Source organism: Octodon degus, unplaced genomic scaffold (assembly GCF_000260255.1).
Source record: "Octodon degus isolate 3935 unplaced genomic scaffold, OctDeg1.0 scaffold00075, whole genome shotgun sequence".
NCBI lineage: Eukaryota > Metazoa > Chordata > Mammalia > Rodentia > Octodontidae > Octodon > Octodon degus.
The window spans coordinates 7,531,188-7,545,699 of record NW_004524651.1 but is presented as its reverse complement, the minus strand read 5'-3'; the positions used below and the strand labels follow the sequence as shown (position 1 = coordinate 7,545,699).

General features: G+C 43.4%; 1 long non-coding RNA gene across 1 annotated transcript in view; it reads right to left on the bottom strand.

The window, feature by feature from the left end:
- LOC111817944 overlaps nt 1–12,410 on the bottom strand; it is a 185,530-nt gene extending 173,120 nt beyond the window's left edge. Inside the window, exon 1 of the long non-coding RNA XR_002822035.1 lies at nt 12,354–12,410. This is a non-coding gene — a long non-coding RNA (uncharacterized LOC111817944). The remainder of the gene's footprint in view (nt 1–12,353) is intronic.
- Nucleotides 12,411–14,512: the final 2,102 nt, after the last annotated feature.

The following is a 14,512-nucleotide window of genomic DNA, read 5'->3' as shown; positions in this document are numbered from 1 at the left end:
GGGTATTAACTCAGCAAAATATTCTAAAAGAGTCCAGTAGTCATAATAGTATTGGGTCGTCCCCTACAACTGAACATAACAGCATGGCTTTACTTCTTATACTTCGTTCTTATACTTTTCTGCTGGATGGTTAAGACCAAGATAAAGCAAGACCTAAGCAACAAGAGTTGTAGCTTTTGGGTCTGAGGCACAATGCAGTTTCCAGCTCGCTACTCAGAAAGCAGGGACAGAAGGTCCTTAAAGGCACCGCGGCCGGAAGCTGCGTTGTTTCTTCCACCCTCCCTCTCCTGACATACTGTCATGGTTTCTGCTTATTATCTGAAATTGTTCTGAGAAAAAAAAAGAAGACCAAAAGTTAAATTATTAGTATGAATTTTTACCACGCACCTTTACATTGTGCAGTGCGGGGGTGAGGCCTTGCAGGGGTGCTCAGTCCCAGCCCGAGATCCCAGAATCAGGGAAGCTGATGACATAAGCCTTAGTCAGGGGCAGAAAGTCCAGAAGAAACCTGTCTGGCTGCTGGTCTAAGTGCAGGAGTCCAGAGCCCAGAGATCCCAGGCTCTGAGGTGAATACGTTTTTTAAAACCCTGTGAAAAAATAATCATGACATTTGCCTCTTTTGCATGGGACACCCTGGCCACATTTAATGTCAGGACATCTCAGCAACTGTCCCCAATCCGGATTGAGCTTTTTCTTTCTATATAGCTGTATGAGTTTGCTACATGTATGCCATGCGACCTCTTGGTGCCATTTGTATTGATGAAATGAAAAAACTAGATTGAAAAATGATCCAGGCCAGCCCGTATTTTAAAAGCTTCATTCACCGACTCATTGATCAGCAGCGTGCATTTGCGAAGCAGCGAGCAGGGAACAGTCACACTTTGTGGTCACAGGGCAGCACTGCCAACTGGCACACACAGACTTGGAGCTAGGACTCTGGGTCTGTGAGAACTGAAAATTTGGCTCTAACCACTGAACTAGTCACAGATTCTGCTTAGAACATAAGACCATCCTTCAGTAGCTCGGCATAGAAAATTGATTTTTAAAAAATAAAGAGAATTAAGTGTGATACAAAAAGAATGAAACATTTCATAATGATAAAAATAAGTACATTAAATATTGGCCCTGAAATCTAGGAGATTTTGGCTGAGTAACTTAATTGTGTCGTGCCTCAATTTTGGCATCTGTCAATTGGGACCATGATAATAACATCTGAAGGAAAGAATTCATTTAAAACCCCCGAGACAGGGGAGGCACTAAAAGCCTTACAGCTGGCCTAGTGTAGCGGAATTAGCCAAACGAGTAGCCATGAATTCACGAGAGCAAATCTGTGCCCTGGATTTTGAGCTGATGCTGACATTGAGATCAGACTGCCTGCGTCTGTACTGTGGCACCTTCCTTAGCAGCTGGGACAGTCTGGTCCGCGTCTTCCATAAAATGGTGGGGATGACTGTGCCTGTGTCAAGGCAGTGGTGAATTTTAAATGAAATGTTCTGTGCAGTGTGCTTAGGACAATACCTGGCACATAGTAAGCCCTTAACACACATGGTTGCCTTCATTCCATGTGTTGCACTCAGGCAGAGACGGGAAAGTTGACAGAGACGTAGAGGGTGTTCGTCCCAGCACAGCGAGACACAACGATGGAACTCAGCAGCCGGGCCACATGGATTGCAATGGTCTAACAGGTCTTTGAAATTTTTCTTGTAGAAAACTGTGTGCAGGGCTGGAGAGATGGCTCAGTGGTCTAAAGCACTTACTTAGAACAAGCTTGGCAAAGCACAGGGACCGCGGTTCAATCCCCCAGCACCACATGCCAGCCAGCCCCACCCCCTGCTGGGCTGAGCTGGCCGCACACACACACACACTCTCTCTCTCTCTCTCTCTCTCTCTCTCTCTCTCTCTCTCTCTCAAATAAATAAAAAAAAATTTAAAAAAAATAAAAAAAAGAAAACTGTGTGCAATTGCATGAATATCCTTGAGGTGTTAGAAAAGAAATGCCTCTTGCATGCAAGACAAGTAATGAATTCCCACTTCAATCACTGAAAGTATCCGAGTCCCCAGTTTATCTCTATGCTTGGGAGATGAACTTTCCTTTTAAGCAAGAAATCTGTCCCATGGCAAAGAACTTTTGATCTGCACATGGAGTAGAAGAGGGGACTAAGGAGTGCTGTATAAGCTGCAGATAAACTACTGGTTGTTTTGTAACAAGACAACAGTTTTGATATCACAGACAGTCATTAGACACTGTCTGTTCCTGGAAGGGTCACCTGGTTCACAGAGACACAAGTGGACAGGAGGGTCAGAACCTGAGCAGTTCAGCTCAGAGTCCTTCAGCCACATTGCTGAAGTTGCTGAGCAGCCACAGACTGAAGGGGACAGGATGGAAGGACATAGTGGGGAGAAACAGATGGAAGAAGGAAGGAGAGAGGGAGAGAGGGAAGGAGGGAGGGAAAAAGGGAGGTAGGGGTAAGGAGGGAGGGAGGGAGGGAGAGAGGGGGAAGGGGAGGGGGAGAAGGAGAAATGCAGCTCCTACTCCTCTTAAAGCACTACACTGTTTTAAAGATGCATTTTATTGATTCAGCCTTGAAGAGACAGAAAACAAGCCTATATATTGCACGATTGAGAAGTGCTTTTCAGTGAGCTGGAAAAGGCATTTATGTTATGTTGAGTTCACATTACTTCATTAAAAAAGGAAAAGGTAAGACTGTTGGGAATGGGCATCTACGATTCTTTCAAGGGCTGTATTAACAGAAGCATAGGACATTTTCCCCCCTGAAAATGTTTCTTCTATATCAAGGTCATTTAGACTCCACCAAGTCTTTTCTGTTAAGCTCAGTATATAAAAAGCTGCACATACTTACCTTATGCACTCTGATGGCTTTAGATGTATGTTTTAAAACAAAATAGTGTACCAGTAACCCTCGAGAGCGTCAGGTATCACCACCATTCATTTGCACTTGAGAGTGAATTTCCTTATTACTGAGTTTCACTCTTCTCCAACTGAGTGTTTGACCTTCAGAACAGCGGGATTTGAAATGGAAGGTTAAAATTAATTTAGAAATTAAATTCAAAATTGGAGAGACTTTCAGAGGTTTGAGCTTGAATTAGGAACTTGGGTCAGCTGCCCAAGGAGTCTCTTGGGAGATGGAGAGATGACACTGGCAAGAACAGAGATGAAATTAATTTAGTTTGCAGTTTTACTAGAATCTTCAGAAATCAGTAGCACCTTCCAAAATCCTAGTATCATCCAGAGGTGGTAAGTTTACAATGCCTGATGCACCTGCGAGAGTCGGTACCAGTCCCTTATAGTGAATGACAGTAGCTGCACTTTCTGCAGAGCCCTGAGGCACGATGCAGCTTCCAGCTCTCTACTCCGAAAGCAGGGACAGAAGGTCCGTAAAGGCACCGCGGCCGGAAGCTGTGTTGTTTCTTCCACCCTCCCTTTCCTGACACATTGTCGTGGTTTCTGTTTGTTATCTGAAGTTGTTCGGAGTAAAAAAAGAAGACTAAAAGTGTAAATTATTAGTATGAATTTTTACCACGTGCCTTTACATTCGGCAGTGCAAGTGTGAGAACACTGGTGCGCAGTCACAAAGGCGACACAGCCTGTGTCTCCCAGATTGTGCATGTGTGTGGCAGTCCTAGCAGGACGTGGAAGACGCACCTCAGAACTTAGCTGCTTCAGTGTCACCTGTGACTGCACCAGGTCCTACTAACACCACCCCTCCCACTTCCTGGTGAAAATGGAAGAACTGCAAGGAAAACAAGTGTGATGGCTCTTGCTCTGTGTTTCTTTCGGTTGTTCTTTTTTGTCATTATCAATCTCAGTGTTTGCTAACCCAAGGCGACCACACAAGGAGAAAGATCTGTGGTCCTGAGGACACCACTGCCTCCTTGCTATGGTGGACTTATGTCCCTGTCCAGTGACAGTGCGCTTCTCGGGGCTGGCTTCTCCCTGTGGACCACCTAGAACATGCTTGCTCTTGGCCTCACACTGAATCTCACCAAGCCCTTGCAAACTGCATATCTACCAGCATTTGTCATCATGCCCCTTGAGTCCCCAAGGCCACAGGAAAGAGCAGTGGACGGGATATTCGTGGCAGACACGCACGCCCTGCTCTCGCATGCCTGCTGATCCACTGTGCTTCGCCCCAAAGCACTGAGCTGCATTGAACCAAGCACGGGCCTTCCAGTGCCTCGTGGTATGACTCTGCAGGTCACATTCCCAAGGACTAGCCTGACCTTGGCGTTTCTTACACACACGGCGCGTCAGTTAGCAAAGCAGTTTGCATAGACCTGAAAGCTGGCTGCTTCTCCCTTTTTTATTATGTGCTCTAACACTGACTCACATGTGTGGGCAATGCCAGGATAAACGCAGCCCTGTGGTTCGTTCTTCCCTCAGAGCTACAGGGGCAGGAGGTCGGCAGGCACACGGACGGTTTACTATTGGCTTTAAGCAAGAACAAAGTTTTGTAGGCTTCAGTGTAAAGTCGAAGTCAAACTTTAGGATAAAACATGAGATGTTTGAGAAATGACTGTGCTTTTTAGGTAAAAGAAGTATTTGGGTGAAAAAAAAATGCAAAAGAAACTAGTTGCATGGCAAGAAAACTACACTAACAGGAGATGGCCTTGGTCCAGTCTTCATCAGGCCATTGGCTGACTGTGACCTCAGACTGTCCAAGTCACCTCTGCACACCCTGCAAATCTTAACTGTGAAATAGGGTTTGAACATAGATAGTTCCTAGTTTAAGACTTAATTGATTGAAGAGAGAGACATAGATCCATCAAAACCTGCTTTCAAGAAATGTAAAGACCTCAAACACCTTCCAGGAACACCTGGTGTCCTCAGCCTTCCTCAGGGCAAGTGTGTGTGCTCCGGTGACACTTCCCATGGTCCCCAGACTGAAGGCCCCCAAGTGCCTGCCAGTCCTTTATCCCAAAGGGCCATGGGTTGTTCCTGAACAGCACAAGCAGAAGCAGAAGAGAAAACCAAACAATAAGTCAGACATCCAAAAGGAAAGAAAAATCCACGGAAACTTGAAAACAATTGAGACTAAGCAGTTGAGACATTTTAGATTATTGGATATCCACTCTTTTTTTCACATTTTTTCTTTAGTCCTTTTTAGCTTTTGTCCAAACCAAACTTTACCTCACTATTTGAAAGTTCTGTATTTTGACTTATTGAGTAATACCAAGATTTTTATAGGGCATTATTTTCCTTATATTTTAAAAAGAATTGCCAAAATTTAAACATATGGCTTTTATTATGTCCTGCAGAAAAATTGATTTTTTCACAGAAAGATAGATTCAATCTTATTGTGCAGTCAATAGGAAAATAAATATTTTAAAGTAAATGCAGAAACAGAAAATTAAACTATCTTAAATTCCTGTTATACACCGAGTACTACACTTTGCTTATATTATTTGGTGTATCTCCTAGAAATCATCTATAGTACATAAAAATAAGAATCCTACCAATTTCCTGTGCTAGGCCAGAAAGCTTTTCATGCACACCCAGACCAGGCCTGCCCCGCGTGCCGGTGTGGCGTGCCCAGCCGCCTCCATAACAAGTCCTCTCAGTGCAAACATCTCAAAATCAATATGCCAGACTAAATTCAGGATCTGTCCCCAAAAGCTGCCACAGCCATGACCCTTCTCATCTAAAGTGATGGCCAGGCCTCTGTTCAGGTGCTTAGCTACATGTCTTGGAATCGTCCTTGGCTATTTCTTTTCTCACCGCTGCCACCCAGCCCACCAGGACTCCTGGTTGACTCTTGGTTGACTATAAGTCCAGCAGGGATCTGGTCACTGCCCACTGAGGCTGAGCCCCAGTTACATCTCCAGATAACTGCTGAACCTCCCCGTGGCCCTGGATGTGACTTCCCTGTGCCATCTCAGCATGGGTGTATGTGCAAGGTGAGGGGGCCACATGGTGAGACAGGGAACCAGACATCCCTCCCACAAGAACTAATAAGGATTTTAAGAAAACTCTATCAATGACTTTTGAGTTGAACCCCCAAATGATCTGAAAAACTGCCACAAGAATCCACCTGTCAGAGGCCCCACCATCTCTTAATGTCACTGCAAGGGAGACCAAGTTTCCAATCTATAATCTCTTGGGTTCCACACACAAGCCATGTCCAAAACTATGTAGGGTGCCCTACACCATCACACCCTCTGAAGTACACTTCTGATCCCCTTACCTTGGCCTGTTTTTTCAACATCTATAACACGTTTCCAGCATGTTCTAACTTCTCTATAATTCACTGCTTCACATGTTTATTATTTGTTCTTTGTTTTCTCTTTTTGACTAAACTGAAATATTGTCTGATGTCCACAGCCTCTAGATAGTTCTTGGCATACTATCGATGCTCAGTAAATCTTTGTGAGGTCATGAGGTGAATGAATAAATGAGTCAGAAAGCAAATGCATGTGTTCATATTAACCTGCGTAAGATTGGTTGGAAGGTATTTAACTAATGCAGACATTGAAACACTAGGGGATTTAACAGGGTATCTTACACCACCAAAGCCAGGAGAGGCCACCATGCCTGGAGTGCCAGGGAATCCAGTGGCCTCAGTCCAAGAAGCTGGAAGCCAAAGAACAAGAGGGATCAAGGATGCAGCACCAGTCTGAGATGAAAGACCTGCAAGTCCCCCAGAGAGTCGCCAGTGTGAGTTCACACTGAAAGGGTGAAGAAACTGGAGTCTCAGATCCACAGGCAGCAGCAAAAGACGCACCCACTTCAAGCAGAACAGAACTTTCCAAATGTTCCAGCCTCCTCTCTCTTTCCCTTCTGTTCCACCCTGGCTGCAAGCTGATTGGCTGGCGCCACCCACAGTCGGTCCCACCTCAGCTGCCAAGATGACACGTCAGTCATCTCCAGAAATGCCCCACAAACGTACTGCTAGTGTGTTGTACTCATCTGTAGGCATTTCTTAGTCTGGGCAAGTTGACATGTCATGATGTCAAAAGTCAGTGGCTAACTTTGACAAGTCAGAAATCTTGTAGAATCTGAACTAAGATGGAAGGGGACTTCTGTGATCTTGGCCTTTTCTACTTTATTACAGTTTGAAACACACACTTTATGAGAATGTAGGTGTTCCAAAAAGTGCAGTGCGTTAATCGTTTGTATTCTTTCTCTGTGCTTTCAGCAGACAAATTCCAAGGAGCTTCTTAAAATACCGTGACCAGAGTAAATCGGGGGCAACTGACATAAAATGAATGATATAAGGTACACAAGCTTGGACTCTAATGAAAGAAACAGTCTGCATGAGTTAGTGTAAGCCAAAGATGCTAATTAAAAACATTTAAAGGCTGTTTATTAGTACTTTTTCATGGCAAGTACTAATAAACAGATGAATAAATTCACTCTACTTAGTTGGTCATGTGCACACACCACATCTCCACTCTTCTCGTGTCCCCTTCCCATTCCTCTACGTCCCAATCTCAACATCTCTTGATTCCCTTCTGGTTTAGCTAAAGGCCTAGCTCCTTGTTTCTGATTGGCTTTTATTTTGCTCTTAAATTTATTTCTACTTTGGGTTTCTCAAAGGAGAAAAGCCATATGGTATGGAAGCTAGTGTGGCTGATTTATTAAGGAAGGATGATCTCCAGGAAGCCACAGGGGAAAACAAAGAAGATGGGACAGGAGACAAATGCATACAAACGCCTCTGCCCTAAACTGTGGGCCCTGCTCAGGTGAAGTAGCCTTTGTGGTGTAATCTGGAGGACTCCCTGCAGACAGCTAAGACATTCTGTCCCAGGATACTAGGGACACTAAGAAAGACATCGTACTTGATTCCATAGAGCCCCTTAATCATGGTAGAAATTGGATGCACCCTCCTAAGGTTCTTCATTATACTTTCTACCAGATCTGCCACTGACAGTCCAATGGCCCAGGATGTGCAGCCTTTTAGTTTGATCGCCTCATAAGCACTGTCAACCATCTGTTTGTAACCTCTTTCCAATGCTCCTTATTGCCATCAGTTCCTAACTCAGGGTGCAGATTCTTCAGGGTGATACCAGCAACAATCACGCCAATCCACACAAGGACGCTGGAGTCTCCGTGCTCCCCGAGGATCCAGCCATGGCAGCTCAGTGGGTGCATGCCCAGCATTTCCCCCATCAGGTACCCAAACCAGACTGAATCCAGGTTGCAGCCACTGCCAATAACACGGTTCTTGGGAAAGCTGCTTATCTTCCAAGCCACATAAGTCAAGATATCCACTGGGTTGGACACAAGCAACTTGCAGTTGGGAATGTGCTGTACAACATCAGGAATGATGAAGTTGTTCACATTACACTGCACCAAATTAAGGCAGCTCTCTCCCTCTTGCTGATGTGCTCCAGTGGTGATAATACCCAGGTTGGAGTTTGCAGTTACATTGTAGTCTTTGCCAGAGACAATTTTTGAATCTCTGATGTTGTGAAGGTGACTCTGACTCCTGAGGAAGAGGCATGTTTGAAGAAGAGAGCAGAAACCCTGTGGTCAATCCAGAAGGAGCTGCAGTTTCAGAGTCTCCTAGTATTTTTTGTTGTTGTTGTTTGTTTGTTTGTTTTTAGCGGAACCGGGGATTAAATTCAGAACCTTGTGCTTGCCAGGGAAGCGCTTATTCCACTGAGCCATCTCCCCGGCCCTCAGAGTCTCCTAGTGTTACCACGTCGCTGTCTGGGCTACAGGAGGGTTTCGTTGGAGTTTGCCAGTTGTCCTTTATAGCTGACATATGATTGAAGCAACGCTATTAAGATGGCCTGGGGAAAACATCAATTTCCTAAAGTTGGAAGTAGGAACGATTCACAGAATCCCACAGCTCTGTCCTGATGCCGGATGGTGCTGCACTTAGAGTCCTTGTTAGTATGAAGTATCCCAGCATCTCTGAGACCTCACTGCGCAGGCTCCTGTTACTCTTCAGACAGATGTGTGTTACTCTGTTATACAGCTTCACCCACCAAGCCTTGTCTGACCTTTCCCCAGTTGGTCACAGCCTGGGATCCAGCATACAAATCTAATACTGCATGTCTTGTGCATAACTGTCTTAAAGGATTTTATTTTTATATATATATATATATATATATATATATATATATATAAAACATTGCCGTATAATGTAAAAAGATCTACCTGTGAACAGTATAACCCAGTGTCACACCAACTACAATACCAAATAAACCTTGAACAGTGACTACTGTTAATGTAAAAAAAAAGATAGCTGAAACAGAACAATTCTGATGATGGGACACCAGGGGTGCTGTACAGATGCCCCAGAAGTAGCTGACTGACAAGATAAAGGTCAGGGGAAGGCACAGGAGGGAACCAAGCAGTTAAGTCCCAGCTCTCTTCTTTCCTCTCATCAAGCAAACTAGGGAGAAAGCCTGCCTGACACCTCTGACATGAATAATTAGGGTTCAGTGGATCTTCTACTGTTCCTTCTCAGATACAGGCACAAAACATCATTATCTGTTAATAGGAAAAAGCAAGAAGAAAAAAATAAAAGGGAGAATCTCAGGATAAAGAAAATATAGCTGTGTGTAACGTCTACACTCCTTGCAGGGCATTGGTACATGTACATGACACAGTGTGACTATCTTTTGTCATCCTGTTTCCCTTCCCTCCCCTCCTCATCTCTTGCCCCCTTCCCCTTAGAGAAAAATTGATTTCTCTACTTCCTGTTATCTATCATTTATTTTGCAATTTATTTAAAATTGGGGTTCTTATTTAAGAAAAAGCATGTGACATTTCAGCTTATAGGTCTGATTTCTTTTACTTAACATGATAGTTTCAAGGTGTATCCACTTCCTACAAATAACTGAAGTTTATCTTCACGGCACAGTAGTACTCCATGACATGTAAATGCCACACCTTCTTTATCCATTCATCTGTTGAAAGACATATGGGCCACTTTCAGGATTTAGATATGACAACTTGTGTTGCTGTAGCCATAGGAATTACAGAAATTCAAATGAAAGCAACACTGAGCTTCCATCTCACTTCAGAAAGAATGGGCACCATCAAGAAACCAAAAGATAACAACTGCTGGTGAGGCTGCGGCAAGCAGTCAGGAGCCCTTCTGCCCTGAGGGAAGCAGGTACAGCTGTGGCCGTGAGTGTGGGAATTCCCGGGAGGCCACCACTGGAAGTCCCGCTGAGCGAGCTCTTCCCCTTCTAGGTCTCTCGCTGCAGTGATCCGTGCACACTCGTGTCTTCTGGATCCTGATTTCTACTCTCAAGTCTGTCGCCAAGCAGGACACGACTTGATGAAGTCACTTCTCTGGTCTCAAATTCCTCAACTGTCTAAGAAGGGGACTGAACAAGAATTAATAAGTTTCCAACCTGCTGGATCAGAAGAACTGTCTGGGAGCTTTTGCGTAGTTCAGGTTCTCCCGATTTACCCATGACTATTCTGATTTAAAAGGTCTTGCACAGCAAGTACAGTAGGTCAGGCCTGGCATCCCAGCTGCTCAAGAGCCAGAGGGGGGAAGCTGGCTTGATCCCAGAAGTTCTCCTCCAACGCAGGATCAAAGTGTATTTCATGCTACATGAAAATGCCACAGTGAAGCCCGATGTTTTGTAAGATTAATATACATCACAAACTTTACATAGTTTTTCTTTTTCTTTAGAAAATTAGGAACACTAGTGTGAAATAGTCTCTCAATAAATTAAGAATGAATAAGTAATCAGTTCCCTATATTCAAAAAACTAAGAAATGCTCATTATATCTTGAGTAACTTAGTGCTCATATCTGCTGTGTGGGGAAGGTATTTTTTTTAGACTCATAAATCTAAGCTCACAAGGGCCGGCCAAATAGCTCAACGGGCTAAAGCGCCTGCTTAAGCAGAGCGCAATGGCTGGAGTTGGATCCCTGGCGTGCCGGCCGCGCCAGCCCTGCCCCCAGGGTGCACTGACATGGCTATTGAGACTGGGAACAGTGGCGCACACCTCTAATCCCAGCACTTGGGAGGCTGAAAGCAGGAGAATCACTACAAGTCCAATCTACATAGTGAGACCCTGTACCCCGGAGACCCTGTACTAATATAATAAATAAGTACATTTAAAAATAAACAATAAATCTGAGCTCACAATCTTTAAATTATAACTGAAAGCTTTTGGTCACGGGGAAGCTCGTTTTCACCTCCTGCAGCATGAGTAAGTGAGACGCACGCAGAAGTCTGACTCCCAGGCACACCGTGACGAGTGCGTGCAAATGCACAGTGCTGATTCATTGCTTTTCTTGCTTTACGCCGCCCACAGCCATTAATACCTGCCAACCTTGCCAGTCTGCAGATGGAGCTTTCTCATGTCCTGCACGGGGATTCTGCCGGCCTTGAACTTCCTGAGTGTCTGCTGTTCTTTTTGGAGAAAGATCTGAATGTCTAGAGCTCTGGCTTCACACGCAGAGGACGGGGGTCGTGCTTCTGCCCCGTGTCCAGCAGCTGTGATGTCAGTGACGCCATGTCACCCTTCTGGCCTCGAACTCCTCTGACCGCATATGTGTTTGGTCCTTTGACTTACTAGTACTCTTATTGTTTTCTGAACATACTGTTTATATACTCCGAATGTCCACAAAATTATATTGCTTGAAAAGACACACTAGGAGGGTGTCTCACAACAAAATCTTGTCTCATAAGAAAAACAAAAATTAGAAAGGCCTGAGGTTGTACCTTTCCCTATTATCAGGGAAAACATCACCAGGTTATTTGTGTGTGTGATCTGTATTTTGTGATTTTTCAAAAAGAAAAATCATCTCTCAGCATACAACATATAATGTGTTCTGAAATGCTTCCCTCTCCCACAAATGTGGGTCTAGTTAATGGTTCTGTTTGTCTCTTTCCTAAGAAAGCATCATTAATAGTTAGGGATGAATGTTAGGCTTAAATAACAGCAGGCGTATAGTAGCAGTCGGGAATGTCACACTGTGATTGGATTCTCCCGTGATACGTGGAACCACACTGGGAAGAATGATAGCTGCTTGTTTGCAGTTAATGAAACAAACAATGCACTTGAAATGAATACAATATTGTACGTATACTGTATCTAACAAAATCAGTTCACCAGTGTTCGGTTTTTATTGCCTTTCAAGGAGAATATAAGTCATGGTGGAAAAACATGTTGAATATCAAACTATTTATTATACTGACATACTTTGTTGCTGTGGTTGATTTTATCTTCTGAGAGGCATGAAATATAAAGTATAGCATCATGCAAAGTAGTTCTCTGTGAGAGTCCCATGAAGCTTCGTTCTTCCTCAGTGGATTTAGTGGCTGTCAATGTGATTCTTGTGAGAACATTCTTAGGGGTCTCTTTGTTTCAGGTCAGTCATTATATCTAGCTGTTTCATTGTTTTCTTTCAGAACAGTTGAACATCACGTACCAAGAGTGACACTGGGCTGAAAGAAAGAAAGAAAGAAAGAAAGAAAGAAAGAAAGAAAGAAAGAAAGAAAGAAAGAAAGACCCAGCAGTCTGAATCTTTTCCTGTCTTGGAAGAAGAAAAATGGAAAACTGATAATCAAAGGTAAAACTGACTCTTTTCCTTTACATAATACAGTTCTACAGTTGCATCTTCAGCCACCAATGTGAAACAAATTTTAATAATGTGGTATATTGGAACAAAAATAGTTCTGACTTGTACTTCTAGGCTGCTGAGATTGAAGTCTGTGTGTTTCATTTTTACCTCTTTAGTTACTTGCACCGAATCTGGACCAGTGTAGCTTGTATGTCCAATCTTCGTTGTTGCTGCTAATCTAGACTAATGTATCAGTTCGATACCATCTTGTTGACTCTGTGGACCAAAATATTATACATTAGGCTGAGGGTGGAGCTATGAAATAGGCGGCATAGTATTGTTTTTTTCTTAGCATGTTGTAAAGCTTTGCATGTATCAGCGCCGACATATTCAACATGACTTCAAGCATCATGGAACTACCATTGACTGGTTTCAAAACTAACTTTCTTGTCAATATATTTTCCATGTGCAGAATAAGACAGACATCTTGACCCAGAAGACCTCATTTTATTCATTAATCCATGTATATTGCTTCATATGTGACAACGTCTCTGTGGATATATGCCAAAACTTACTGCATTGCGTTGTTGTTATATTTCCTATTGAAAACAAATCTGGGACTGGATGCATTATTTGAGTGAAAAGCATCCTTTAATTATGCACGGTTGGGCATAATGTTAGATGGATTGGGCAGCTGGCAAAATAGATTTAGCACCTTCAAGTGAATCAAAACTTATTTTTCCTTTTTTTAAATATGAGAATCTTAAACAGATTAAAATAAAGCTAGGCAAAAGTTGTAGTTGTGTTGTGACTGAAGTTACATATTCAGAACAGGGGTGTGGTATAATTGGCAAACTCTAAGGAATGGTTACTAAAACTGAAACAGACATCAACAAACATCTAGAGAAGCACGTGCTAGCATGCAGCTTGCTAGGGCAGCAATGGAAAGGGACAGCAAAAGGAAAGGGGCAGCAGAAAGGGGTAGGGCAGCGAAGCAAAGGAAGTTGTGACACATGGAAAGGCAGGAACACCCCAAATAGACAACAATAAACAATGGGATAAAGCAAATCCCATGATGGTAGAGAAATATTTCTTAGAACAAACCTCATCCTGAGCACAGAATGCAAACTGTGTAAATGGTCTCTGATAGTCTGGGGCATGAAAAATTCTTGAATCACCAAAAAAGGATTAATTCACTCTTTTTTTCTCTCTTGAACAATGCAATTATCTCCTACTGGTTTCTTTCTTCAGTTTCCCCAGGGTGAGAGTCTTCCTTACAACAGCTTTTATCATGTCTGTTTTGTCCTCAAAAATATTCTTGGCTTTTCCAGTTCAGTGCTGTCCAAGCTACTTAGCTAGACCCTGAGAGCAAAGCCTGCTGCTCTAGGTTGCCTATTCCTTGACTTCCCTTACCAACAGGCTGGCCCACTGTCTAGAAATATGATTTTTTTTTTGGCAAGTGTGATTGTTCTTGTGGATTTGTGGTTCTCGGACACACATCACAGTAGAATGAGGCCCAGGAACTTGCAATGCTAAGAGGTTTTCAGCTGAAGATGGGCATACTAATCCAAAGACCACACTTAGAGAGCCATACGGTAAACCAGCACATCCAAGATGGCACGACAATGCCTATATTACAGTTGAAGCCAAGAGAGATGGGGAAAAGCAATTCCTTACCAGCATCACCTTTGTGGAGAGGGATGATCATTTGAAAACAGAATTTGAGTTTGATGGTCAAATATCGTCTTAAATCAGAAACTTCCCAATAGCGAAGTTTTATATAGATTTTTATATCACTTTGTGTGTTATAGATTCTGAAGGTGCATAAATATTGGTTGTATGGATATATAGATGGGATCAATGGATGGATGGATGGATAAGAGGTTAGGTAGGTGGGTGGATGGGTAGATGGATGGGATGGATGAATGGATGGATGGGTGAGTGAGAGGGTGGGTGGGTGGATGGATGGATGGATGGATGGATGGATGGATGGATGGATGGATGGGTGGG